The following is a 24,778-nucleotide window of genomic DNA, read 5'->3' as shown; positions in this document are numbered from 1 at the left end:
ATTGCTTGTTTGGTTCGACTGGCATATCCTGATGTCTAAGAAAGGATCATGCAATATTTGGCAGTCGTTCCTGCATGGAGTTCGCAGTGGTGAAATGAGGTAATCCTTACTAACACATCCACCTAAGCTAGTAGATGCACTAACACGGGCCCTTAAATTCAAAATTGCCAACAACTTCCAGATTCCAAGGGAGGACGAGGAATCCATTAAGTGTTAAAGTTAAGTTATTTATTCGCCAGGAGCGCGAGTTGGAGTGTTGGAAATATGGCAAAGCTGGTCATATAAAAGATACTGTTCGGAAGCCGCTAGTTCTACTCCCGGCAATCCGGATAACTAAAGCAAGTCGATGCGAAGAGGCGATCGTCGACCTGTATTTAGCAAGCTTCATTTAAAGTAAATACCGACGATGAGGAAATTATTTTGCATCGTGAAAGGGATTACAGTGTTCAAGTCATATTTCCGGGGAAGCTTTGATATCATAACGAAATGAGATCGTTCTAGAGGGCTGCGTTAATAGCAATACCACGGACTGTGAAGTAATCATGTTTGAACCTGCAATACATAACGAGGCTGTTGGTCGAGGGATAGCAGTCTGTAAGGTTAAAAAAAAAGACATAAATAATAAATATATACAGGGTGTTTCAAAACTATGGGATCAAACTTCTAGGGGTTGTTCAGTGCAATAGTAGAATCTATTTGAGTATAGGAACCCATGTCCGGAAATGTGTCACTACGCCACTACGGCCTTAAGACGCGTTTAAATTAAAAAAAAAATTAATTACCTAAATAGGATCGGATGTATTTATTTTTACCTTTTGTATATGATATTATCACAACAATTGTTCAAAATGTCTTCCTCCAACCTCAATACACCGATTTAAACGCCGCACATGATTTCGGCGGACTACACTAAAAATTTGATCCTCGTTTTGAATGATTTCCAATACTGCTGTTATTCGTTCAATTAAGTCTAGCTCTGATTCTACTGGAGTTTTGTAGACTAAAGACTTTACATGTCCCCACAAGAAAAAATCGAGCGACGTTAAATCGGGTGACTTAGGAGGCCAAGAAACTGATCCACCTCTGGCAATCCAACGGTGCCCAAACCGCTGAGCCAAATACTCGCATACCTGTAGAGCAAAGTGAGCCGGCGCTTCATCATGCTGAAACCACATTTGCTGTCTAACCTTTAGTGGAACATTTTCAAGGAGTTCTGGGAGAACTTTCTCGAAGAAACGCAGATAAATAGGTCCTGTTAACCATTTCGGTAGAAGGTCCCAATTAAATAATCATCAACAATGCCTGCCCATACGTTGACAGACCAACGATTCTAATGTTTTCGTGACAAATTGCATAAGGATTTTCTTCGTCCCAAACATGGCTATTCTTACTATTAAAAATACCGTCTCTTGTGAAAGAGGCCTTATCGGTCCACAAAACATATCGTAAAAAATTTGGTTGTGCAATGATGTGATCCAAAAGCCATCGACAAAATTGAACTCTAGGATGATAATCGGCTGCAGTCATACCTTGAACTTTCTGGAAGTGGTAAGGATGGAGTTGTTGCTCGTGTAGTACCCGCCAGACAGAAGCATTACTCGTATTCATATTCTTAGCTACGTCACGTGTGCTATTTGATAGTTCATCGGCAACTCGCTGAAGCACCTCTTCTTTAAATTCGACCGTTCTTACGGTTCGAGCAACACCAGTATCATGCATCTTGGTCTTAAAGATGCCTGTCTCAGTGAGCCGCCGATGAACCGCAATAAACTTTTTGTATCCAGGATGCTGTCGTTCGGGATAACGTTCATGATACAACCGTGATGCTGCTCGTGCATTGCAGTTTGTTGCTCCATATGCCAAATGCATATCCGCCAATTCTTGATTGGTAAAGTTTTCCATTAGCAATAAATGTTTAAAAATTGTAAGCTATAAAATTTTTAAACATGACATTGAGAATCGACATTGATAAGCGTTGATTTTAAACAATTGTTGTGGTGGTATTATTTACAAAAGGTAAAAATAAATTCAGCAGATCCTATTTAGGTAATTAATGTTTTTTATAAATTTTAACGCGTCTTAGGGCCGTAGTGGCGTAGTGACGCATTTTCGGACATGGGTTCCTATACTGAAATGGATTCTTCTGTTGTACTGAACTACCCCCAGAAGTTTGATCCTATAGTTTTGAAACACCCTGTATATCTGACCTATTATTAACCTATTACGGGCGTTAATTCCCTCTTTTAATTTAAAAATTAAATTCAATAAAAAAACACTAGGTTACTGACCCTTATGTGTCAGGAAGAGAATAAAGGAAGAATAGCAAGATTATGATGGCCGCAGCTACAGTCGGATAGGGTGGGTTACTAATAGTTAGAGAGAGGACTCCACGTAATTAAACACCATAATGCCAATAGAAAGATGTGAATACTCTTCTCTTATTTCCCTGAGACCCATCTTTAATCATGAATAATCAACTCCTAAGTTGCACAATACTATTTAGCTGCTCAGTAAACCTTGAGGTCTTTAAAAAGAAGAAAAAAATTTAAACTATTAAAAAAACTACTGAAGTCCTTAATAGTTGTCCTATACAAACCTAGTTGACAGCCACACTCTATACAGGGTGTCTACTATAAAAACCGCCAAACTTTAAAAGGTGATTATACAAGTTATTTGCAACAAAAAAGTCGTATAACATTTTTTCGAAAAGCGGTTAGTTCTTCTGGTATTTAATATTTTTTGATTTTATCAAATTTCTTTGTTTTTTTTCATATAAACAAGAATATCTTCGTTATTCTTACCACCACATAAAATGTAGATATACCATCTGAAAGAGAATTAAATTTGCTATAAGATGGGTATATTTAAGTTTTTGAGTAATTTTTTATACCGGGTGTTATCAGAAGTTAAATGTAACATTCGGGAAATGTGCAAAATTAGTGGTATCTTCTTCGTTGTCGTTTTTCTAAAATATACAGAAGATAGATCTCGAAGTACTCGCAGCATTGGTGCTGCATTAAGGATTCGAAAAAAGTCCAGGATTTATTGCCAGTAGATGGTGAGGTGAGGCTTCAATTCTGTAGGTGGCACTTAAATAAGTTGCAAGAGTGGGGAATAGATCAAATATTTTGGACAGATGAAGCAACATTTACAAGAGCCGGAATAATGAATTTAAGAAATAACCATATATGGCATACAGAAAACCCTCATGTGACTGTTTCACATTTTCAGCATGAGATAAGGGTCAACGTATGGATAGGATTAATGAAAAGTTGCCTTTCCGGGCCCGTAATACTTCCGGATCATCTCAATTCCAATGAGCTTTCAAATTTATTAAATAATGACCTTGCTGACTTTCTGGAAGAAATTCCCTTAGCCGCTAGACAGGAACTTTGGTTTCAAATGGACGGATGCCCAACCCATAATGGCAGAATTGTGCAAAATTCCTTGAATCAATGCTTTCGGAGAAATGGATGGCCGCCCAGAAGCCCTGACCTTATGCTCTTTGACTTTTATGTCTGGCGGCACATTAAAATCTAATGTTTATAGAATTAACAGTAATACTCGAGACCAACTAATTAATCGAATTAGTGTGTGTTGCAATGAACTGCGACAAAAACGCGTTGTAACAACGGGTTGTTGATAGTGTCAGAAGAAAATGCATCAAATGTATTGAACAAGAGGGAAGGCATTTTGAACAATTGTTATAATTTTAGGTTTGTTTAATGAAATTTAGATTTTTTAATTTTGGTCAATCAAGAAATATAAAATTTGAAAATTTTCAATTTTTGTGGTTTTCTTTCTTTTGCCCATGGTATTGCTGTGAAAACAAATAGCTATCACAAAAGTAAGTATATCATTGGAAAGCATTTTAAATGCAGTAGTTTTTGCTGGAAAAAAACATGTCCCTATTTACCAAATTTTAGAAAAACGGCCACGACGAAAATACCACTAATCTTGCACATTTCCCAAATGTTACATTTAACTTCTGATAACACCTGGTATAAAAAATTACTCAAAAACTTAAATATACCCATCTTATAGCAAATTTAATTCTCTTTCAGATGGTATATATAAATTTTATGTGGTGATAAGAATAACGGAGATATTCTTGTTTATATGAAAAAAACAAAGAAATTTGATAAAATCAAAAAATATTAAATACCAGAAGAACTAACAACTTTTTGAAAAAATTTTATACGACTTTTTTATTGCAAATGACTAGTTTAATCACCTCTTAAAGTTTGGCGGTTTTTCTAGTAGACACCTAGTATACAGGTAATAGGATTACAGAAACCTTGGTTCAAATACTATGCTGTATATTTTAACCTTAGTTAACAGTTGGATAAAGGTAAAAGTGCAATGTAATAATAGTATTCTAAATAGAGGATGCTGTTACAATGTTAAATAAAAAAAAATAAGTGAAATTGTTTATAAAAGAACTATACATAAATACAAGCTCGAGGTTAAGCTGTGCTTAAATAATTACAACCATATAAGTGAAAAAGTATTGATACTATTTACAATGTTTAAGACCGCTATATAATATATAAGTTTAGTCAGTTTAAGCATAATTCACTGTGAGTGGTTGACGTCATAAGCACCCAATGTCACATTTACGCATGACATATCACAAGGCAGGGACAGGACTTTAAAGGGTAGTAAGCCTCAAAGGTAAAGTTTTAAATTAAAAAAAACCCTAGAATACAACGGTCTTAAGTATTCCAGAACCATCCTTACAAGAACCAAACAAATTATATACAGTGCTTTTCTTTGAAGTTCCCCCACCATTTATTTTTTGAACGGGTCAAAAAAAATTTTTGAAACCTGGCATAAGTAAATTGGTCTATAGATACTATTTTTCACTGTAAACTAGGTAGTTGTAAATTCCAAGATGGCGGCTGGGCGACATCTTGAGAAAAAATTTTAAATAGAAAGGGGGGTCGTGTGGTACCTCATTTTAAAGGTCTCAATGAGTACTTTATAAGCCTGAAATATTAGACCCATATCTTAACTCGTTTCAAAATGGCGGCCTAATAAAAAAGTATTTTTTTTTTATTTTAAGTATTTTTTTTTTCTCTCTGCCATAATTTCACAGAATTGCACTCTTCAGTCAGGATCATCTTCAGTCAGTTGATGGACCATTTGGATCTTGTATGGGTGAAACTCATTTTTTTTCAAACTCTCCATGCCGTCGAAGTTGAAACTTCACAGATATCAGCAACAGTTGGAGTAGAATGTTGGGGATTTTCTATTATTTCGCCAATTATTTGGACTTGCTTTTCTTCTGAAATAGACATATGGCCTGGGCGTTTTTTATCCTGGACAGTACCAGTAGTTGTAAATTTATTTACAAGTTCCCTTAAATATTTACGGCAAATAGGACGATCAGGAAAACGTTCGTTGAAAACCCTTTCAATCTCATGAAAATTACGCGTTGCTCCATAAATAAAAATTGCTTCTACTTTTTCCTCCAATGGACGAGAATTAACCATTTTGAAAAAAACAATAAATTCAAACTGCCAAACACACTAAACAATATCTAACAATGACCGATACAAGAGTAATTTACCGGTTAAGGAAAAATATCTTAAAATTTTTTTTCGAGTTTTTTTAATAGCTATTTGGTTTTTGGAATGTCTAAATAATGTTCAATAACCTTTAACGTGAAATGTGACATACGAGGGCGGTTCAGTAAGTCTTTAGAAACCAAAAAGTTAATCTTTAAATCCAAAATTCAAAAATTATAAATTATTTGTATATTATTATTAAAAACGTTAATAAAATCGCAACAGTGTATTTTTTTGGCTGTTACTTTTAGACAGGTCAAAACGGAGTCCACCGAGTCCATGTAATAAATATTAGAAGTACTCAATAAAACCTTTTAAATGAGGTAACACAAGATTTCTATTTAATGCATTTATTCAAGATGGCGCTCATGTGTTATTTTGACATTTAGAACTGTCGTTTTTATGTCAAAATAAAATAGTGACGCATTTATTTTCGTACACTGATTTTTACCTATTCAAAAATCATAAAAATGTAAAACGTTAAAATAAAAAAAAATACTTTTTTATTAGGCCGCCATTTTGAAACAAGTTAAGATATGGGTCTAATATTTCAGGGTTATAAAGTACTCATTGAGACCTTTAAAATGAGGTACCCCCTTTCTATTTAAAATTTTTTCTCAAGATGTCGCCCAGCCGCCATCTTGGAATTTACAACTACCTAGCTTACAGTGAAAAATAGTATCTATAGACCAATTTACTTATGCCAAGTTTCAAAAAATTTTTTTGACCCGTTCAAAAAATAAATGGGGGGGGACTTCAAAGAAAAGCACTGTATAATAACTTACCTCCACGGAGGGTTTTTCTTTCTCTAGTACAACACTGGATCTGTTGTACTAAAGGAAGAAAGAAAGGCTAGACAGATCACTCTGTATGGCCAAGTAATTCCAGCAATTGCAAAACCTCTAAAGTAACAGCAATTTTTTCGATAGCTGTCGATGAAGCTACAGAGAACGAAAAGATAAATAATCCTGACCTTTAGGGCATAAAACAAAAAAAAAGAAATTACTAGAGAAGAGTAATAAAAATTACTTGGTAGACCTCTTCCAAAGAATCTGAGTCCAGTGAGCCAATGTTAAGGCTGGCAAATGAGATGAGTAGTGGGCCCGAGCTTCGAATCCTCAAATGAGTATGGATTTCCCCTCAACCATATCGAACATCAAATCAAATGGGAAATACACCTCAACTGGGAGCCACAGCAACACCGAACCTGACTTAATTGGCAAAAATTACCGCACGCTGCTCAAGCACTTTCTGGCACCACTAACTCGACTGAACTAAGATGGCCGAATCGTAACTCCTACCTAACCTCCGTCTCGTAACCTATTTATAGAGACGACGAAACTACCGGAAATCTAGTGCTATCTCTCTTCCTCGTCAAAACAAAAATATAGAAAAAAATCTACCCATTCACATCTGCCACAAGAGTGCCGAGTAGTGACTACAGCTTTAGCTCAAGCCCGTTGCCAAGCATCGCCAGCGAAGACACAACACACAGGTGGAAGACGTCATGCCCGAGTCAACATGAACAAAAGGACGACAGGAAGACAAACTCCGTAGGCATCAGAAATCCGGCATCAAAGCCCTACCGGAAATGACGGTCACAGGCACCGCTGCGAATAATTTTCAGGGAGACCACGGTACCACCAGAAATTGTGTAATTATTGTATTTATTTAAATGAATTCAGCACATCCTACCGAACCGACATCTCAGAGAAATCTGTCGCGATCGGCCAAATATCCTGTGATAAAGAATTAGTTCCAAATGTGGCGTGACAAGATATCTCAATTCATAAGACTTTAGGGTATTCCTTGGCAACGCTGTGAGTACTACAGCGCCCACATGGTTCAGTCAGCAAAACCCAGTCATGTGAACTTAGCTAATAGGCGCCGAATGTCAAAACAAACGTCAAGATGAAATCAAAACATTGGCCCCCAAAAGAAATCCTCTGGAACTCTCAACACTTCCACTCCACAAATTCTGTATAGGGGTTATAGGAAAACAATGAAATTCCCCTTTTAGAAAACAAACAGGATATCGTGACCAATCAACAACAGATAACCAGTCAAAAATACGAAATACCGGCACAACAGTGTTGTACCAAACTGAGACCACACAACAGCGAAACCAAACAGATCAGTCACGTCACAGGGTGGAAAGCCACAGAGAAGGGACTCGTAAGGGACAAGCTCAGGAAACGCATAGTCTCAAGGTAATGTTTTACATTGCCACTATAATGGCCACTCAAAGAGAGTTTATTAATAAGGTACTGTACTTATTATAGTCAATAAATATTCAATTACTATTACAACAGTGTATCTTTATGGTCTGAACCTAGCAGATACAACCCATTTGACAACTTCAATCCTTTATAACAAGAAAGGTGGAGGCACTTAGTAATCCCCAATTTCTGAGGTCCCTAAATAGAATTGACTCGTTACAAGTCGAAAAGACCATTGTTCACGCTAAAAGAAGTATTCCTCTGAGGGTAATGAATCATTTTTCTGTGCTGTTATAGAAGGGCATAAAGCTAGAACACTGCTCTACAGTTTCAGCAATACAGCCGACAAATTGCGGCTATGGAAATCAAACAGGATATCATTCAAAAAGAACTAGAAGAGCTGGTATCGTCATCGGGTACCAGTATAACGCCAAACCAAAGAAGGAGGCTGAGGTTGTTGATCTATAAATATCAAGACGTTTTTGATAAAGGGAAGAAAGGGTGGATCAACATAATCCAGCCCAAAATCAATACAGGAAAAATTCTCGTCCCATTCGAAAGACCACCCAACTGATTCTCGATCATTCCGGATTGTCAAAAGTGGTACACCACACGACGTCTCGAGGGTTAGCGGGAATTTTTCGGAACAGTGTTCCGCCGAGTATGTAAGAAGCCGCATCGCCAATAGTTGTCAGTTCAGTAAAGTAAAGTTCGAAATATTAGCGCGAGATTTAAATAGTTGTAAATAAAGAACTGTATTTATTTACTGAAAAATATATATCTCTAGTAATCATGAGTGATCGTGTTTTCGTAGTGAAGTGTGTAAATAAATTGGTTGACTAATCTCGACTGTTTTAATTCACCCTTAACGAACGAGAAAAACGCTACAGAATAAACTTAAACTGTAGTCCTATAATCTACAACTAGCCCAAGCCATTGATGGATAAGTGAATACCGCTTCCCTAGAATTTGGATAACCTTAATTTACGAACTAGCTACTTAGCCTACAGAAAGAAAGTTAATACCAAGATGTGACTCTTCCAAGATCATTATTCTTGTATATCCATAATCAACCAGATGACGACATATCTATTAGGGTGGGTCGGTTCTCTAGGTTTTTTATGCCTGTAGTAAAAAAAGTTGCCAAATGGTCCATAATGAATACCAATTTTTTATTTTTTTTTAATTTTATTATTTAGCCTCCTTCGCCCGACCCCTAAAAAAATGTTATATTATTAAAGACTGCTACTTCAAACAACTAAAAATAGCTTCAAACACAAAAATTTTTATTCAATTTAAACAATGTTAAGCCTCTTCGCCAGGTAAATTTGTACGCAACGGCTCCTCCCTTCAAAAATGTCGTGATGAGGCTAATACTAAACTCTTTAATATTTCAAAGTGCAAATTTACCAATTTTAACTTGTGTATTTGTGAAAAGTCATACAAAGTTCCAAAAATGGAACAAGCTTTCCTAAACGACCAGAGAACTACACGATTAATGTCTATATGGTAAGTAGATCCCAAAATAAGTAAAATTTTGCAGCAAAAACAAAAAAAAAAAAGCAGGGACCTCTCGCGTAATATTCTGGAGGACAAAAGTCAACAAAACATTTCGCGTAATGTATCCAAAAAAAAATTGAACTAGCCAATCTATCAGATATATCAGTGCAAAGCGAACCAGACTCTGATCCAGACTTCGAACCAGAGCCGTCAACTTCTACGGACATAACCCTTGACTTTCCTGCATTAGCAAAAGCAATAGACCAAGCTGGATTATCAAGTAGAAAAGGAGCAATGATCGCCAGTACAGTTCTGGAAAATGTTGGATTGATATCCAAAACTAATCAATCTTATGTAATAGACAAGTCCAAATTAGATCGACAAAAAAAACGGCAACGACTTGATTTACAAAAAATATAATAAAAGATGGTACTAGTCTTCAAGCTCTCTATTTTGATGGGCGCAAAAATAAAACTCTTCACATTAAAAAACAGGGTGAATCGTCATCTAGGAAAATCATTGTCGAAGAACATATGTGTTATTAAAGGAACCAAGTAGCGACTATAGGACACGTAACACCTGAAAACGCTACTGCAAAGACCATAGCTTCAACGATTTTAAAATATTTAACCGAAAATGAAGTATTAGTTAGCGAGTTAGTTGCGGTTGGCTGCGATGGTACTGTCATTAATACTGGGCCTCACGGTGGTGTAATACATTTGTTGGAATTACATCTTAAACGACCTTTGCAATGGCTAATATGTCAACTACATGCAAACGAGTTGCCATTGCGACCTTTGGTTCGACATCTGGACGGAAATACCACAGGACCATTATCATTCTCGGGTTCTAGCGTCAAACTTATTGAAACATGTGAGCGATTACCTGTCGTGTGCTACGAAACAATCAAAGTTAATTTGCCTAAGGTAAATTTAAAAGAATTAAGTAGCGATCAAAAATATTTATACGAGATTTGCACTGCGATATCTACTGGAAACTGTCCATCTAATTTAGCGAATAAATCTCCTGGCAAGTTATCTCACGCAAGATGGCTAAGAACAGCAAATCGTATCTTGCGGGCTTACATTGCGGTAAGAAATCCCCCGCCTAAATTAAGTGTTGACAGAATATATTCTGCGAGTATATGTGAAGATTTGGTAGTAAAAACTGTACCATTGTACAGATTTGGAGCTCTTCACCTTTGGCAGCTAATTCAATATTCAAGATACTTAAGTGAAGAACTTAAAGCTGTAGTTGATCCTGTAATTGAACGAAATGGCTTTTATGGCCACCCTGAAAATATTATACTAACGATGATCTTTGACTCACGTCGTGATATAAGAGAATTAGGGTACAGAAAAATATTAAGTTGCAGGTCGAATGAGAAAAAAATTCCTGTAAATTTGAATAGCGCGATAAGAAAATTTGAAATTTATAAGTTCAATTTTGAAGCGGAATCATATATTGATTTAATAAAGTGGCAATATTGCAAAGTAACAGAGCCACCAATGACGAAGCATCTGTCTGATGAAGAAATTGAAGTTTATTAAAACTAGCAGCTATCCAGAGGCAGATTTATGAAAGTTACGCTGCCATACGCAGGCTTTTGAAAGATATGTCAAATTAGTGACAGAGGCATCGTCGGCCGTATGTGGGTTTGCTAACAGAGATGGTTGGATACGTACAACGATAGCATCTAGAAGCCAGATGCCAAAGTTTAATACCAAATCAGACTATGAAGTAGGAAATTAGAAATTGCTCATATGGTTGGGTGGATGGGTGGGCAGGGATGGAACTCGATGGGAGCCACCTCCCCGTGGTAAGTTCTGGGTTATTTTGTATCTGTTAATATACAAAATAGGCGAAGAGTTGCTCGTAAGTTGAAAAATGCTTGATTTTTTTTAGGTTTAAGAGCTGGCGGAGGGCCTAAATATGTCTACAATTAATAATTTTTTTTTTAGCGTAATTAGAGGACTATATTACATTATTTTATAGTACAGGCAAATTATTTTCTTTTTATATTTTTTTTTGTATTTTTGGGGGGTAGCGGGGGGTGCAAACGCTGATGATTTTTTTTTTAAATTTGCACGAGAAAATTTTACCCAATAGCAAGTTTTTAAACCACAGGTCTGTCAAACATAAAGAAAAAGTATAAAAACGACCCACCCTAATATCTATTCAACAAACTTCATGGAAAGCTTTTATTTATAAAAAAACTTTTCGACTTGCAACAGTTAGGGGTAAATAATGGCGCCTAACTTGAGTTATATATCCTTTTCCATTGTATTTTATTATCTTACATGTATGTAAGTATGTACGTATTTACATGTATTTTTATTGCTTTTAATTGTTTATAGTCTCGTACTCAATTAGAGCTTGGCATTTATGTAAAAATACATATATTTTATATTTTTAAAATAAAAGTTCTTTCTTTTTTTCTGAAATTGGTATATTAATTTTTAATTACATAATTAAAATCAAATTAAAACCATAAGTTTGCATATAGGTACAGTTAAGTCTTAATTTAATTTTAATTTTATATGTATAGTTTTACTTAAATGTTTTTAAATTATACTTATCTATTATGTGTACAGGGTGAGCATTTTGTTAGAAGCTTTAACTTTTTTCAGAATCTACATGATAGTCTTTTAGCTCCAAACAAAGTTTAATTTTGTTTATATAGGATGTTTTGTTTTTTGATAAGTTTAAAAACAAGTGAATAAAATGTCTCCCTCTTCTTGTTTTTGCGTTTTTCTATTGCGTTTAGTTATGACTAATAATCTGTAGTATTTATTTTATTGTACTCTGTCATTGAATTAAAATTTAGTACATATAATACATACAAGTATACCATACATTTTTATATCAAATAAAAGCCAATACTTCAATACTTTAAAACTAAATATAAAATAAATAATTCTATATTAATACTTTATTAAATAAAGTGCCTAGATAAAGGTCTAATTACTATATAAAACTTACCAATGAAGCAATACAGGATTTCCTCATAGTTTTTATTTTTAAATCTTCTTTATTCTGAATTATTGATGTGCACGCAGAACAATTCTAACAGTAAAAAACAAATCACTACGGCTTTTTAACATTGCATCTACACAATAGCGATATTTTCAATCACATAACTTCGTTTCAAATAAGTTAATAAAAACATATTGACTGATAATGTTAAATTAACCAGATAACAGAACGTTTTCGGAGAAAATAATAAGTATTTTGTTATCTGGTTTATCGCAAGTTACATATTTTATAAAATACTAGTCATTAACTATGTATTATGATTTGTTGAGACGGTCGTGTATTATTGCTGTATTGTTTACTGCTCCCCACTACTTTTAAAATATGACTAATTTTTAAATGCGGATAAGTTTCATTATTTTATGTAGTAGTAGTAGTAGTAGTAAGGGTGGGGAAGCTAGAGCTCGGCAAGTAAGCCTGAACAGTCCCTTTTCGCTAACCCCAGAATCACCCACCCCTACGCCTCCACTCCCAATGCGCGGTCTTCACTGAGTCGGCCCGTCCTTTTAATAAAGGCTTGCACGTTGTCCCACTCCAGATCTTTAAGATCTTCCCGTTATAGTGTCGTTGCTCTGAAAGTTTTCCTTCTCAGGCGACTCCACCTATCACAGATACCATATGGTATGAAGTTTCCTCCCCTGTACCGCAATTTGGACAGAGTAGGCTTTCTCTTATACCAAAAAGGTGTAGATGCCTGTTTAGACTGTTGTGCCCGGTCAGGATTCCCACCAAGTCTTTGATACTTTGTCGGGTCTTTGTTAGCAGTCGCCTTGCTTTAAAGTAATCATGGTCTGGTATCATTTCCTTGGCCTGTCTACATCCTTCTGTCCTTCTCCAATTCTTCCTTGTTTTTTCCCAGGCCCAATTATTAAGTGCCTGGCGGTTTTTTTTGCTGCTAAGACCAAGACAAGGTTCGGGGCCTATGAAGGGGTTAACAGAACCTTGTCTAGCCAGTTCATCGGCCCGCTCATTGCCTTCGACACTTTGGTATCCTGGACCCACCTCAATCTCACTTCCCTGTATATTGCAAGCCTTTCTAATGAGTCTTTGCATTCCTGGACTAGTGCTGAGCTGGCCCTGGGTTTCTCAATCGCCTTGAGGGCAGCTTGCCTATCGGAGTAAATGCAAATTCCCCCCTTACCTTTTAATGTCTCTCGTTTGTTTGCTACTTCGAGTATAGCAAACACCTCCGCTTGGAAAACTGTTGTGTGTTTGCCTAACGCGAATGATTACTGTGTTCGTTTCCATCCTGTACACTCCGGCTCCGGCTGAATTAGTGCTTTTCATCCATGATCCCTCTGTGTACCAGGCCTGGAAACCACTTGGCTTTTTAATTTGGTTCGCCGACCATTCTTCCCTTGTCGGGATTTCGACTTGAAACCCCTTCTTTAACCTTAGTTTGCCACTTTCTGTAGTGCATCTGGATGTCAGAATTGGTATGTTTTTACACATCCTGAGAGCAATCGTCATCACCCTCCGCTATCCTTCATCCTCTTATGCGCCGCCATGGCCTCCCTCTCAATCCAGACTGGGAGATCCGGTAGCCCAAGAAGAATATTTAGAGGTGCCGCGGGTGTTGTTCTCATAGCTCTAATAATTCCCAAGCAGACCAGTCTTTGCAGTCTGGTCAAACCACTATCCCTACTGTATTTTACTATAAACCTTTTTAGCTCTTTCGCGAAGTAAGTTGTCCATTATTACACGAAAGATATAAACTGCATAAAATTAAATTATATATTGTGCCGCTTACCGAGTACTCCAGCAGAGCTGTCGTAGCATCCTTGGAGCTTACTTGTGGTAAGGGTGTTAGTTGAAGCTCCCTGGATGCTAAGAGACACGTTCTGGGCATCTGGTCTTCTTCGACACCGGCTATAAATTTGAAGCCGGTTGCCCCTAGTCCTATTATTTGTTGCCTAAAAAAGTAAGGTTCTTGTATTAATACAATCTCTCCCGCCTTACCAGTTATGATGCTCGCCAATTCGGCAGTTGCATCTCGACTATGTTGGAGATTGATTTGACTTATCCTTAATTGCGCCATGGGGGACATCCATGGTTGTAGGAGTAGCTCTCTTACCTGCCTAAGGCTTCCCTTCTGGTGGCTTGGAGGTTACGGCTGCGGTGTTGGGCCGGATGGGCGTTCGCCGAACGGTCACTCGAAAAGTTCGGACAGTGACCAGTTCGAAGAAGAGTGACCTGGCCTCCTCGAGTCGAGCAGCAACCTCCCTGCTCACTATGAAGTGAAGGTTAAAACTTCCAGGCTCTCCTTCTGTACTCAGGTGTTGCCAGCTGGGGACGCTTAAGGCCCTATTCTGTATGTCAAGGATTTCTCTGACATACTCTAAGTCTGGCCGCTCCCGTGTCTTCAAGGTCCTCAAGACTATCTCCACTGGCCATGGACCTCACCACGGCGAAGGCGTGACCCCCCTCGGTCAGTGGTTGACAGGAGCTCAGTGTCATGAGGGTTCGTCCTCCATTGTGACCAGAAACCAGCCCCTCTCTGTGAGTCCGGAGTTTTGGGAGTGTAGCTCAGCCTTGGTCTCAGAGATGAGATGAAGCCTTAAGCCGTCCGCCTCCTCTTTGGTCAGCCTTCTCTGTCTGACCTGAACACGACCTGGTTTGCCCTGGTGACTGCCCCGCTATAGGAGCCGGAACTGGGTTGGTCGTTTGTCCTTCGTGGATGCCTTAGAAGGGAAGACGCGCCTATCTGCGCATCTTTTTGAGGGATGGACCTGTCCTGTTGTCTAGGCTTCTTATGCTGGCGGTCGGGTGGGGTGTTCTTTTTGATTTGCCTCTTTTTGCTAGAGGCGCTGTGACGTTCCCTGAGGACTCGGCCTGAGCCTCCTGGGTGGGTAGTTTCCTGACAGCGGTGGGTGCCGTGGGGCTTGTCCTGGAGGAACTGTCGATCCCTTCTGGTTAGCTTTTTGTTGCTCCTTTCTCTGTCTTTCCTCTTTCCGCGTCTTAAGTCGCAGCAACTTTTCGGCTTTGGTAGCGTTAACTCCCGCCTGGTCAAAACCTTTTGGTTCTGCCCGGGTCGAGGAATTTTCGCTTACTTCGGCTTCTGAGTTGCTGGCGGCTGGTGACCTTAATAGCTCCTCCTTCTGGATGGATGAAAAATCCATTCTGGCTTCGGGGGATTTGGTGGTAGGATCCCCTGTCTTGCTTGTAGGCTCTTTTTCTTCGACGTCTCTTTTCTGTAAGTTCATTATATTTTGAGGTTGGTGATGTGTGTTGTCGTGTTTTGCAGCGTGTGCTTGTATGTGTGAGTGTTGTGTCAGGAATATGTATATGAGGAATTGAAGAAAAAGCCCCACCGCTACCTACTCACCTACGACTTGATGTAGTCAAGACTTTTCCTTTTAAGACTATCCGGCAGCCGCCCGAGCAGAGTCCTACCACAGGTGCCACCTGGCACTACTACATCCATTGAGACTTTTCGCCAGTTGAACGCTGGCTAGGCAAGGGTGGGCCCCTATACTAACTGACGGCCCAAGGAAGCCCTGAAATCTTGGTTGGTACGTTGCTACCTCTCCGGATGGCTCCATCTAGGGCTCGGCCTTGTTTTCTCATAGGTTATGTTGAGCAGCGGTGCGACACCTCTCAGCTCCTGCGTGTGTTCCCTTGGCTTGGGACCATCTAGGCAATCGTTTTGAGCCCCATTAGCTTACGCTAAGTGGGTCACTATCCGACGCTTGACAAGGCGGAGTTATTATTTTATGTATATAAATTAAATAGAAAAGTTGGCTTTATTTGTCTTGACAGTTGAACCTTATTGGTTTTATGTAATTACGATTAAGCCTTATTAAAAAAAAATTAAATCACTAAAAAATGTAAAAACAGAACCTCAAATATAGTTGATATTTTAATGCCTTAACAATAAATTAAAGTTTCTAAAATGTAAAGCATGTTACTTTAATTCGTAGTAATATATTTATTCATGTATGTATATTTTATAGAGTGCCTTCATTTCAAAACGAACCACCCTTATAACTCGTCAATTTATATATTTAAAAAAAACACGTCAATTTATATATTTAGGGGCAGTGTTAATCAACTCCTCACCTACCATACTTTGATATGTCAAATGGAAACCTCATTGTGTGACAAATCATTATAAGCAGCATTAGAATGTCTATTCAATAGTCCGAAAAAAAATTAAACCAGTTGACGTACCAGGGAATAGTGAGCTAAAACATCTGGTAATAATGAGTATTTTATCGATCTCATACTTTGACACGTCAAATTGCTATGCTTTTCTGTGTGATCATTTTAAAGCGCATACAATCCACCACCCAACGGTGTAATAAAAATTTAAGTTTATAGATTTATATACTTTAGTAATGGTGTAAAAAGGTGTTTTCGCTTAAATATTTTTATAAATAAATTAATTTGGCTTTATTTTATACTCGGCGAAGGGCAGCGAATGCTGTTAACTTAACCGAGTACACATAAAATTACAATATTATTATAACTACTATCAAAAAAGCAAATAAAACATACAGAAAAATATTTAACTAACTTAATATACAAAAAAACAAACAAAAGTTAAGGCTTAAAAAAAGAAAAAAAAAAGCTCACCTAGCGCATGACCGACCTGACTTAACACAAATACTTAAAAAAAAATGATATTCTACAATAATAGCAATTTAATAAAACAAAAGGAGAAGACCTATCCAAAAAGAAATAAATTGATGAAATAAAATTAAAATTAAAATTGTTCCTAAGTTGAACACAGTCATTAAGTACTCCAACCAATTACTTTCAACCAATACTGTTTTGAATTACAAATTAAAAAAAAATTAACTGCAACAATGTTTTTTTATAATGTAGGCCCCGGATACGAACGATCTTTGTGAAATTCCACCGATAAGGGGTGTTAGCGATATGATAAATAGCACATTAAACTGATTAATAAATACGATTGAAAAAGTGCCTCTGTATTATTTATATTTTGGTATACATAACAACAAGGCGGGTCCATGCGAGACTGATACCCGAGAGGTGACTCGACCCAGTCTTACCGCTCGCTCTGCATCTAACGAATCATTTTTAAGATTTGTACATATTTGTGTCTTGGTTTTATAATATTTATATTATATTAATCGCGCCCCTTGACCAGAGAAAAACAAACCACCGAGAAGCGACAAAACCCGCATTTACCGTTGATTTTCTGGGGTCCAATTTTGGTGCCCTTGAGCGGGCTTAAATGACTGGCGCTACATATTAAGTAACGGAGAAAAATCGTTTTGGCAATTTAATAGTTCCGTACACGGAGAGAAATACGACAATTAATAGATTAACAATTTTATTGGGAATTTGAAATCAAAACTATTACATTATTTTACTGTTGGTATAGTTAAGTTATAAGTTTACCTAAACTATACCGGGTGACACAGGAAAAAGGGAACACGCAACAACTTTTTTATTTTTCAAGATAAACAAATGTATGAAAAAATAAACTGGGTGTCCCATTTAAAATAAGAAAGTTCGTGTCATTTCCGGTTCAACCGGAAGTGATCAAAAACAATTTATTTGAAAATCTTGAAAAATAAAAAAGTTATTGCGTGTTCCCTTTTTCCTGTGTCATCCGGTATAGTGCCAACTATAAAAATTACCATTTAAGATAAATAATGGAAAACAAAAAATCTTCTAAACAAACTTTTATTTTTTGAGAAAATAATATTGGCCCATTGTATAATGAAACACAAAAATACATTGGCAATAATTAAATTAAATCTAGGTACATTTATACATTCCGCAAAATTTTTAGTTTTCGAACAACATTTTTATCTTTATTTGTTTTTAAGACCCTATTATTATATTTAATGGTGTAAAATATTTTCATAAATATAAATAATTTTAAGATAAAGGTTTTTGGAAAATGTGCACAAGGGTGTTCATAATTAATAGTTTTCCACACCCTGTCTTTGAATGACATCCACGAAAAGCACAGGTATAAGGCATATTATAAAAGTTTTTAATAAAATAAAGAGCACAATGACAACACACACAAAAAATAAAGACAGAGAAAAATTCAGGCAACACTTGACTAGACTAAACTAGGCGTCGAATATTACCATAGATAAACAGTTTATAGGGGTTAATTAGGGGTTTAATTAGGGGTGAATATTACCGGACTAACCGACGGCTGGCAGGGGACCGGCAATAAGACAGGTATACCAAATAAGCTCGCACATGCGCAAGAAAAATCGGTCCCGGCTTTGTCCCTCGGTGGTTTGTTTTTCTCTGCCTTGACCTCAAGAAAAACGGCGTGGCAATTGTGGGTTGCATGTACTATCAATGAGGCGAGGCTTTGGATTTTATTTTTGTGTATTGTGGGTTGCATTTACTATTATTGGAGGCCTTCTTCGACTTTTCTTTTATTTTCACGCGAGCGGCGTTGCTTCAGGCATTCAGCTAGTGCAAAATAAATAGATCTCAATATATATACATTTGCAATCTTGGACAAGTGATTAAAAAGTTAAAAAAGAGAACGTAATTTCTTTATTTTCTTTATTAGGTTTTGTATATAAAGATCCCAACTGTCTGTCTATATTAATTTTCATGTAGTTAGATTGAGTGGAACCATTAATTATCCAATTTGGGTTTTTCCTAAAAGGTAAATTTATAATTATATCTATTTCAGCGGGCAACCCAGTAATATTGCTAGAAAAGGGCAAGTAGTTCTTGTTTTTTCTAAATTAATCGATAATAAGTATTTTTCAAACCAGTGAACTATTTGATGGAGGTGTAAATTAATTTTTTCTTTTACATCTGTCCACGAGCTTCCTTCGACAAGTAGCACATGTGAAATTAAATGAAATTATAATGGCCTGTATAATCTTGTTGTAACATTGAATTTATGTAAGCATTAAATAGGACCGGGGCCAACACCGTTCCTTGTGGTATACCGAATTTAACCTCTTAGTATGAACCACTTTGTGAATTTATTTGGACTTTCTGTGTTTAATGGTTTAGGTAACTTTCTATGAGTAAAAGTGCTTGTCCTCGGATACCTAGGTCTTTCGATATAGATAAAAGATCCACCGTATCAAATGTTTGTGCCAGGTCGAAGAACGTTGCTGCGCAAGGCCCACCTAAATTCAAACTTTGGTAAATTTTTTGCGTTAGGTGAGTAATTGCGTCAAAACCGTATTGATTATTACTTAATAATTTGTGAGTGTCTAGAAAATGTACTATTTTTTCCTTTAGAGGCCTTTCAAACACTTTTGATAGACTAGATATGCTTATTGGTCTATAGTTTTGAATTGATGAATGAAAAGTTGAATCTCCTTTTTAAATATTAGCTTAATGATTGCTCTTTTGAAGTAACTAGGACACTCTCCTTTTGAAAAAATTAAGTTTATTAAGTAAGTAAGGGATTTTGTTATATATTTACTAATTTTCTTTAATGTGGCGGGTATTATCTTATCATATCCGGGCGAAACAGTAGTCCTTTAAGGAATAAATAATTGAATGTACTTCTGATCACATACTGGATTTAAAAACTTTTATATTATTTCGGAAGTTGGCATTTTCCCTTTCTATATAATTCTCTTTTATTGTTTTCGCAATTTTTTGTCCTATGTTTATATCGTAGCTGTTAAATATATTGAATATTTTTACAGTGTCTCTAATAATACTATTGCTACTTTCGTCTTTTAATTTAAATTTTACTGAAGTGCTGTTATTATTAACAGAATTACTTTTACTTGTAAAGTTATTTAATGTCTTCCACAATTGTTTACTATTATTTTTATTTCTTTTTACCTGCTCCCTCTAATATTTTTCTTCTAATTTTTTTGTTAGTGAATTAATTTTATTCCTATATTTTTGATATTTAAAATAATTTTCTACAGTTTTATTTTGTTTGTAGACCTTATATAGACTCTAGTGTTCATTGAGCTTATAAGTTCCTTAGTTATCCGTGGTTTTTTGTTTTTTAAAATTTCATATCTTGATATACTTTTCGTTATGACATTTGTAAGTACGTTTAATAAATTGTTAGTGACATCTTTTACGTTGGTCATGTTATATATAAATAGAATCGAACGAAGTTTTTTGAAGTACATTATTTAGTTTTTTATAGAATATAAATTATTTCTGAATCTTTGTAATCGATTAACAGAACTTTATTAAATATAAAATTAAACGTCCCCCTGTATATTATCTAGATTGACGTATTTTTTAAGAAGGTATTAAGGGTGGTTTATTTAAAAATGAAAAATATTTATTTATATATTTAAGTGAAGTCCGATCTAAAATGATAAGCAAAATAACACAAAATTTATCAAGAAAACAAACTCCCAAGGAACAAATGTATAGTTAAACAAAAACGTAATATACAAACACATAGCATAAAGTAATATAAAAAAGTAAAAAAACTGAGGTTAACAAAAATAAAATGTGCTGCCAGGAAATTTTTAAGGGAATAATAACCAACTAGAAAAAGATATATATATATAAAATTACAATATACAGCATATGTTTTTGGTTAAAATTGATTTAATTAATTTATAAGCTAAGGATATTCCTGCTGTACTTTGGGGCGCTCTCAAAGGTGCTACTGACAGTTACCATGTTTTTTCTTAATGAATTTGGTACAAGTATTAATTTAACTAAAGAAAGAACGGCACGAATTTTCCCCCATTTGGCAGCATCATGTATAATATTTAGAATATTGAAAGAATTAGCTTTGCCGTGGAACAATGGGCAGTTGCTTGCAACATCTCTCATGCAATGATGTCAAATGATTATGTAGAAATGAGAAAAAAAACACACTTTATAAAATCATAAAAAATCACGTATTTTGACAGGCGCAAAACAATACTATTTCTCTTTAATAAAATATGAACCATTTTTTTTTAATAAAATTTGATTAGATACTCTATGAAGAAGTCAATATTAAAAGTTAAATAAATGTAGATAACATATATTAGAGAAAAAGGGAACAACATCACAACACCGCTCGATCGCATTGTTGATTCCACCGACACAAGTAATCTTCACCAGTGACGTCGTTAAAAAATATTTACATGATAAATATTTATTGTTAATAGATTATGCTTTAAATTATAAACAATATTACCGTTTATGAATTTTTTATGCGTTTTTTTAACGTACTTAACTAGAGTTAAGGTACTTATTCAATAAAACGCATTTTAATGGAAATTAAATATTTTATAATTATTATAGATTTCTTAATAAGTTTTTATTATTCTACGTTTATGACGACAGTTGTCCCTTGATATGATGTTATGACAATATCGGTATTAACTTGTAAAAGATCGGCTTAAATCGCCTTTTTTCCACGGTACGGCACAAACGGCACAAGTCTTTGCCCTCTTGCGCCTGTGCACATGTTAAACTCAAACAAAGTTGTTGTTTACTAATTCTAGCCTTTCAATTTTCTAAGGTATATTATAATATTTTATTTATTTATTTTACAGATTGGAGAATCGATTATTACCCATAGAGAGATGCTTAAAAACGATATATGGCAACGCACATGCATGCATTTCGTTCGCTCTGCTACGCTCTTGCTACGTCGTTGTTTTTCAGTATGACGCGACGCTAGTAAGCGTCCGACTCTAAAATATCTTTCTGATGCATGATTTATATAAATTAGTTATACAGTTGGGAGATTTATTATTCGTCCACTCCAATTTTTCATAGATAATACAAGAATGCTACTTCGCACTTAAATAATAATTTAAAAGCAACTAAGTGGATATGTAGGCCATTTCCCAAAAAATTAAAAATACAGCTTTTTTTTTAATTGTTTAAAACCTTCAAAAGAAATAAGATAATTTCATAAAATCTGGACGAGTAAAAAATTATTCGCCAAAGTTTCAGTTATTAAGTAAAATTTTCGCCTCAAAGTATTCCTGTGATTGTGCCAGAAGTTTGTGACCCGATCATTGACTGTTTGAGTGACAGAATAAAAGATAGTATGATTTTTAAAATATTTTAGATTTGATTAAATCAGATTTCAGAAATTGAAAATCAGATTTGATGAAATTTGTAGAGAATGTTATTAATTTGAAATTTAATAGAGGCTACAGTTGATCTAATCTAAAGATTCTGTAATGTGCTAGCTACATACTTTCCATGAACATTGAAGTCATCTCGTTTTTTTATGTTGCTTGACAGTTGCTTCATTACCGGGTTTATTCAGTTACTTTGCTAAATAACATGCTTAGTCTGGAGCTGGCTTTACACTGAAAAGAGTTTTCGACTACACTTCAACTTTCCTGCAGCCTTTTCTCGAATGTTTGTTACCGCTTAAGCGGGATTGCCTTGTAATTTGTGTTGGTACAAACTATAATTTTCTTGGTTCATAGATTTATGTGATTTTTCTCAATTCTTTTCTAAGAGGAAAGTTTTAAAGGTTACACGTTTTCATTTGCAGACACAGTATAAGACTTGTAAATAAATACGTACTATGTTTCTATTTACCTAAAATAACTGTAGAATGCGTATTTTGATTATTTTTAAACTATTCTATTAAATTCATAGAAATTATTTTGAATTAAATAATTCAAATATGATTAATTATATAATAATACATAAATATTTTCCTTTCAGGAAACCAAGAATTGATTGCTGTCATGACCCTAATGGGCATCAACTGTAATTGTATAAGTTCTGAATCTTCTCGTTCGATTGAGCCAACTGGTTAGGCTAAAGTGATATAAGAGTCTTAAATGCCGCACTCACAATACAAAGGTACCCTATTTTATTTCTAAAAAAGTTAGAGAACTTTGTAAGTATGCGACTGTGCCAATGATAGCTGTGAAGTTTAATAAAAGAACGACTGATTTACTTTATTCAAAGTTACTAAATTTATACCTATTGTCCAAGAATATTTTCCAACTAATATATTTAATTCAAAAGTAGCTAGATTGCTACTAGACATAATTCCTTCTATAGAGCAAAAGACTTGCTAGCGATATTAATATTAGTCTTGTGCTTAGTGGAACGCGCCAGCATATTTCGTTTTAAATAAAAATGCGACCACCATTTTGACATTTGTCACACTAACATACAAAATTTGCAGTTTTAACGGTTTTTGGAAAAAATACTAATTTTTTACAATTCAAAATTGATAAAATGGTAGAACTAATGGGCGACACCCCGAATATTTATATTCCATCATATTCTCAGGGCAATGAAAGTATGTTACGCAAGAATGTTGCGAAATATTCAGGAAATATGTTGCATTGGCTGTTACATGTAAGCATCTCATTTTTCCAAGAAATTTTAAAATTTTTCAGTTACATTTTAGATCTCCTTATTGATAATATCCATTTGCATAAATATTCTTTGTAATCCAATTGTCTGGTTCCTGGTTAAAACTACCTTTAATGTTTTAACTGAAGTATTTATTTACCTTGTGTTAGGTGTATGCTCATTTATCATCAGCATGATTACTTATTTGGACGATTATTACTGCAAAAGAAACGTTAAAGGCTGCAAAGGTATTATTTTTGGTTTGACGTGATTGTCTTCGGGGTTTAATATTTTAAAATTTGCAGATGTCAGCAGGGAACGAGTGACGATACAAAATTGCACAGTAAAGAGATTTGTGGAGTCGCCAAAAAACTTTTAAATTTTTCTTTATGTAATGTAAAATATATATAAAATTGAATCGGGTTTTTATTTAAGAATTAATATTGTAGAGTTTTTAGCGTTCATTAAGTTTCGAATTTAAATACTCAATGCACAACAATAGTCAACTGATTTTACACGTACACTTAAGACTACTAGAAATATTTATTTATACTCTATTTATTTACCACTATTTCGATTTAAAAATCGCTCCAATATTCCGATTTGAACTGGCCTCATTGCAGCGAATGCTCCTTATATACTCGCTGGACCATTATTCCGGAAAACTCCCTAAACTTCCACGTGTCTCCAGAGATGTCGTACACCGCCCGCTTGCGTCACCGCGAAGATTCCGGAATGACGGAATTCCGCAGTGTTGCCAATATCGTTACAATATTGAGTAGAATGCTTATGTAGTTACTTATGTATTTATCTGCGGGGCAAGCTCATTATAAATTTATAATTTTATTAACCTAAGAATTAAAATTAAATCAAATAGACCTATTCAATCCACTAACTACATAATTTGCTTAGCCACAGAAACAATACACTAACATATGTATATACAATAAAAACAAAAATTAAAAAAGAAAAATATGCATATAACACAGGACTAGACGTCTTTCATGTCACCAATCTTAATATACAAATATATACAAAACAACAATCTCAAAATACCAGTAATACATTACAGAGAGTTAGAAAGCTGATACACCGTTAAGCCGGCTACTCACTACGCGATGTTTGACAAGTACTTGTACTTGTTCAAGTACTTGTATAAGTTTAGGTATGGTCTACACACTACTCAGTAACTTGACAAATGGCACTTCTTGCGGGAACCTCAAGTAA

At 35.3% G+C, this 24,778-nt stretch overlaps 1 protein-coding gene and 1 long non-coding RNA gene across 2 annotated transcripts in view; one reads left to right on the top strand and one right to left on the bottom strand.

Annotated features, from left to right (window-relative positions):
* LOC126739178 (leucine-rich repeat transmembrane protein FLRT2-like) overlaps nt 1-12,495 on the bottom strand; it is a 43,403-nt gene extending 30,908 nt beyond the window's left edge. Inside the window, exon 1 of the mRNA XM_050444745.1 lies at nt 12,272-12,495. The gene's annotated coding sequence lies outside the window, so the exon portion shown is untranslated. The remainder of the gene's footprint in view (nt 1-12,271) is intronic.
* Nucleotides 12,496-23,340: 10,845 nt separating this feature from the next.
* Nucleotides 23,341-23,969, top strand: LOC126739184 (uncharacterized). The gene is made up of 3 exons (XR_007661567.1): nt 23,341-23,554; nt 23,607-23,799; nt 23,857-23,969. It is a non-coding gene; the product is annotated as an uncharacterized LOC126739184 (long non-coding RNA).
* Nucleotides 23,970-24,778: the final 809 nt, after the last annotated feature.

Source organism: Anthonomus grandis, chromosome 8, assembly GCF_022605725.1.
Source record: "Anthonomus grandis grandis chromosome 8, icAntGran1.3, whole genome shotgun sequence".
Classification (NCBI taxonomy): domain Eukaryota; kingdom Metazoa; phylum Arthropoda; class Insecta; order Coleoptera; family Curculionidae; genus Anthonomus; species Anthonomus grandis.
The sequence above is the reverse complement of the archived record's forward strand: the minus strand, read 5'-3'. Positions and strand labels throughout refer to the sequence as shown.